This window comes from Solanum pennellii, chromosome 12 (genome assembly GCF_001406875.1).
Source record: "Solanum pennellii chromosome 12, SPENNV200".
Classification (NCBI taxonomy): domain Eukaryota; kingdom Viridiplantae; phylum Streptophyta; class Magnoliopsida; order Solanales; family Solanaceae; genus Solanum; species Solanum pennellii.
In genome coordinates this window covers 29,565,304-29,571,018 of record NC_028648.1, presented here as the reverse complement: position 1 = coordinate 29,571,018, position 5,715 = coordinate 29,565,304, and the positions used below count along the sequence as shown (strand labels likewise).

At 31.1% G+C, this 5,715-nt stretch overlaps 1 long non-coding RNA gene across 1 annotated transcript; it reads left to right on the top strand.

The window, feature by feature from the left end:
- The first annotated feature begins 533 nt into the window (after positions 1 to 533).
- LOC114075142 lies at positions 534 to 2,285 on the top strand. The gene is made up of 2 exons (XR_003575516.1): positions 534 to 955; positions 2,149 to 2,285. It is a non-coding gene; the product is annotated as an uncharacterized LOC114075142 (long non-coding RNA).
- Positions 2,286 to 5,715: the final 3,430 nt, after the last annotated feature.

Here is a 5,715-nt window from a genome sequence, read left to right as displayed (position 1 = left end):
CGATATATATTTTTATATGTTTTTCTATAATTAGTTCATTTTTATGAAACATTCGAATATCGTCTCAAAAAGATTTTAGTTTTACTTAATGCCTTACTAAATTAGTTTTTAGTAGCTTGTTGTTTGGATATTTAGTTTATAGTTAATTTATTGGTTTGTCTTGTTATAGTTTAAGTGATATATTCATTTTATATAATTTTATATATAATTAGTTTATTTTATGAATATTTGAAAATCGTTTCAAAAGGATTTTAGTTTTACTTAATACTTTATTAAATTGATTTAGTCCAAACTGTTAGTTTACATTTTTGAGTCATTAATTATAATTAAGATAGTTATTTTATCTTGTTAAAGTTAAAAAACTCATTAATTAATTTATGTCGGTTCTTTTCATCTAAACTTTAACCGAATTTGCTAATCAAACTCGATTTGGTTAAGTCCTAAATTCATTTGGTTAGATGTTACAATCCCAATCAGCCAATCTCAAGTTAAATTTGGATCAATTTAGCTCTCCCTCTTAATTTTGTCAAATTCATAATTGACCCTTCTGCCTTACTTCTTCCGACAATTCCGAATAAAGCCCAACTCTACAAACCCCAGACCCTATTTCCTTTTATTCCCTTCCAGCTCATTTCTTCAACCTTAGTCGCCACCCTCCAAAACCCACTCCCTCACAATATTCCAGGTGCAAACAACCCCAACTCCCCATCAAACAACCCCGAACCCGCCTCAGAACAACTCTCCAAACACCCCAAACGACCTTCTCTAGCCACCGAACTTCGGTGAGCCACAAACCCTTCGCTCTTTTTCTCTAACAACCAGACCCACCTTTGTTCTTCCTAACAACTAGAAATCGACCGGGATCCGACGAATAGACAACCAAAATGAAGCTCTAAGCACGCTAGTGCAAATCAAAACCAGACCACCGTGATGCCAACATAACTTCGGTAAAGAGGTAACATTTTTCTTTAGTCTTATTATGGCTATTTTGCTTTGCATTTTCTTTTTCCGTTTCAGATCTGGCCGGAGTGTTATTATTATTATTTTTCGGTTGAATTATTTCATTCTTTATTTTTTTTCATTTATTAGAATTGCCAGTAGTTCGCCGGTGATAGCTTATTTCCTCTAAAAAAAGTTTTAGGTTTAACATGTTTGCTGTTACATGATGATTTTGGATTTGTTAGTAGTTTTTTTTTTAATTTTTATTTGTTAAATATTGATGTCCATTTATGAGTTCCACTCTTTGTTTAAGTTTCTTTTAGATCTTTGATTAGTTTGGTTAAATAAGATTTAATAAGTTAAAGTTGATTGTTTGTTGTAGTTGTTATTATTATATTACTATTATGTTGTAGTTTATCTCACCTCTGATTGCATTGTTTATTATTATTATTATTATTATTATGTTCATTTATGTTTGCCACATTATTTGGAATTTGTTTACTATTTCTTTTCGTTGTAGTTACTGTTAATTATTTAATTCTGCTTTGTCTAGAGTTGAAGTCCATTTTCTATTTTTGGATATTCCAATTTTGTTACAAGTTCGATTCAATTTTGTTGGGTAATGTTATAGTGTTTATATATATCCATTTAATTGTTCTGACACTCCACTTTTTAATTGTTTCTATGTTTAATTAATGTTGCCTTATTACAAAATTGTTTTGGACATTATTGAATTTTCTAATGCTTTGAGGTGTTGCACTGTTACTCCCATGCTCACTGTTCTTGTTGATATCTTTCTCTTTTATGTTTGTTAATTACTCTATATGTTATATTGATGTTATAAGTGGACTAATTCGAATAATATTGATTTATTTCTATAATTCGTTTAGTTAGTTTTGTTTGAATGAGTTTTGTGTTATTTTTTATTTTGCAACTTATTATGATATTGAATAGTTTTATGTTAATTTCAATTGGCCAATGAAAAAATTTCTCCATCGGTTTTGGATGCCTCCCCATTTTGAAACATGGAAATTTAGTTTAAGTTTATATATTTTTGTATAATAAAATTGGTCGATGAAAAAATTATCATCGATTTTCAAGGCCTCCCATATTAATAAGACGGTTTTTTTATTTTAAAGTAATAATTTTAGTTATTCATTTTTATTTATACTTATTTAGTACTAACTCTTTTACTAAGTATCTTTACAGGTACTCGAAGATGTTTAAAATTGGAGTTATTCGAACAAAGTTTTAAATGTATTGTGTATTCATTATTGTGTATATTATTGACGTTAGGCAAACCTTAAGACGATTTTTACATTATTATTTTATATATTATTTGTGTATATTATATGCCCATTATATTTGTTTATAGTTTTATTTTCTCCTCAATTTGAAAAAATGAATTCAGTCGGGACCTACATTTGTGGATTCCGAAGGATGCCTAACACCTTTCCTTCGGAATCACTTGAACACACTACCTAAAACTAATGGTATCGTAGATATTTAATTGGTTTCCTAGTTTTTATCATAAAATTAGGTGGCGACTCTTTTTTAAAATTAGTTTATTCTTTACAATTGAATTCATTTAATATTTTTTGAGTCGCCGTGACGTTTTGCGCTATTTGAATAGAGTAGGGATGTAAATAGCGCACATAAAGGAATATGAAAGAAGTGAGAAAGAAATTCCTAAATATTGTAGCTTCCTAATCATAGGTGTGGCGTGCTTCCCACGATGAATAAGACTCTGCAGACACAACTTCATAAACTCCCTAGGACTTTTGAAGTATGTGCTCTGATATTAAGTCTGTCACGCTTCGAGAATACACCCAGGGTGTGGCCAGCACTCGAAACCATTGATTGCCCCAAGCACCCTAGGCCTGAATCAATTGCTCAGCGGAAGACTTTAAGCATAAAGAAAAGGATTCAAATGCTAAATAACTTAACTGTTTCAACTGAACACATAATGTTTTTAAAAAATAAAAATTTAATTTAGCCAAAGTTGCAACGCAAATATGAAGATAAGCCAATAACAAGATAATGATGAATGAACTAAAATTTGACAAACTATATATAAAGCCTGTAAGATAACTGAGATGGATATTAGGACAATCACTACAACATCCTAATGAACTAATATAATAACTAGAAGAATAAAAAGGAGCCCTCCATAATTCAAGGAGGCTCACCAACTGACTTTACAGTGCTCATTGGATCAACGATAGGCTTCTTGCTGATCCTGGTTACCAGCGTCTGCATCATAAGACGAAGCAGGTCAACTAGTATCAGTACATTGAATGTATGAGTATACGAGTTGGAATGCTGAACATTATATAGGCTTGAAAAGAGTCTGAAAGAAGCATTTACCTGGCTTTACTGTACTCAATTGAACTCAATATAAAGTAGTGTGAATAAATGCAGAACTCTATGTATTTAGAAATACAATGATAACTTTGTATGTATGCAAAGATACAATATGAACTTTGTAATGTATATAAAAATATAAATATTTTTGATGTATATAAAAATACAAAATACCGATGCGGGTGTTTCTCTAACTGACAACCATCACATTAAGAGTTATAGTGATAATACAACAATATACGTCACACTTCCAACACAATTTATACTCGGCCAAAGGTATAGGACCCGAACTACCTAATGGATCCACTAATCTACTGTGAAAAGGATTAATCTAAAAAATATGATCATTTTCTACCCACGGTGGCTACATGGTTTTATGGAGATGTGAGTTATTTGAACTCACGTTCGTTCCCATTTTGGTTCTAAATACTACTCCCAAAATATATTGGCTCTTATGTTTTTAAAATATATTTCTTCATTTGAGATTAGTGCTCAAAAACATAGCTAAAAGGCTATCTTGGAATCTAAGTTTCCGTGCTTGCTTCATTTAGAAAATTATTACTCTTTTCTGAAAACTAGCCCGAAGTCTCTTTGGAAATATCTGTTTCCTCTCTTGCTTAATTGTGAAAGCATTTACTCTTTAACTGAAAACTAGCTCAAAAGTTCTTTATTGAAAAACTAACTCAAAGGCTTTTTTGGAAATCAAAGTTTCCTTATTTTTTTAAATGTGAAAACATTTTAAACTCTATGTGAATCTATAGTCCATATATACTTTTGAAAAACTGAGCTTTAACTTTATTCTTTACTGAAATCAAAACTCAAGTCATAAAACAAAGTTAAAACGCAAAAGACTATTGAAAAACTTTAAGAACTTATGTTGACTTAACTTTTGACTTATTGACTTGACTTTTAACTTCTTGACTTGACTCTTGAATTTCCTTGAATTGAATTATGGATTCAAGTATCACGATTTGTGATACAAAAGATCTTATGATGTTTAGGGAATGATTTTAGATTAAAGGAAAAGGTTCTTGACGAATCTTTGATAAGAACTTAAATAGAAACCATGAAACCCTAGCTTGAATGTAAATGATAAACAAAACCTTCTTGAGATTCTTGAATTAGTTTCTTGAAATTACTATGACCAAGAATTTATAATTTTCATTAGTAAATATGAAAATCTGATTGTTTTGTACCTTTTATTAGTCGAGAATTTTATTTAGGATTTTCTTGGAGGTAAAAAAACAAAAACAACCCTTTTTCGTGTTTTTCCATCGGCTAATTCGTAAAAGCACTGTATAGGTTACTAAAATAGCCATAACTTTTTATTCAAAAATCTGATTGACACGAAATTGGTGTCATTGAAAATAGCTTCAATTTCCTTTAATTGGATAGGTTATGGATCACGTAACCCTTTATACTCTAAGAGATATGTTCGTTTAAAGTTGACCTAAGTAGAATCCTACATCAAACTTAATGAAACTTGAAGAACACTTATCAACAACTTAAATCCTTAAATTTCAAGAACGAAATTAAGCTGAATAAATCATGATTGGCGCGTGGGTGAATGAACCGAACACTATGGAAGCTGACATACCTTTTTAAGGATCACCCCCGACGAATTTCGCTCGAAATCCCTTGGCGTTGTTGGCGAAATCTTGATCTTTCTCCCTTCTCCTTCTTCTCTTCTCTTTTCTGCCAAACCCTAAGCGTGGATGAACTTTTCTAATCTAATGTAAAACTTATTTCCCCCCTATTAAATCCTTAAAACGAATTAGAAAATAATTGGGAACAAAGATTAGTTTGCCCTTCTTTAAATCCAGATTGGACTTTCCTTACCTCAAATACCCAACTTCCAAAAGGCATATCTCCCTCATACGATATCAAAATCGAGCAAAATTTGCGCAGTTGGAAAGATCCTTCCTAGGCATTTCCAACCATATAAAGAACTGACTTAACTCATCTTGAGCTAGAAGTTTTGGCCGTTTGAAAATGACCAAAACTCACTTCCTTAACTTAGAAAATTTTTCAGATTTCCCCTTTCTTTCAAAAAGTGAAATTTTTTAGTTCCTTAGCTTATTCAAGGGTAGTACGAGTTACAAGATGTTACAAAAACTATCTGAAATTATGAAAATACGAAACATTCATCTGAAAGAACATAATTCTGCGTCATGCAAATACTTATGTATTGTGAAGTCATGAACATACCAATTAAATCATGGAATTATAAGTAAAACATACAATTAAAGACTAATCATAAAAAATGACTTAATTTTAGTAGAAGCCTATGAAACCATAGAAACCCTAGGGTTTGCAGAATCATAAATATGGAAAGTGATAGTTTCTTTGGGACGCAATGGGAAAGAGGATACCCATTGATGAAATCCCACATACCTGGAATGGTATCTCTGG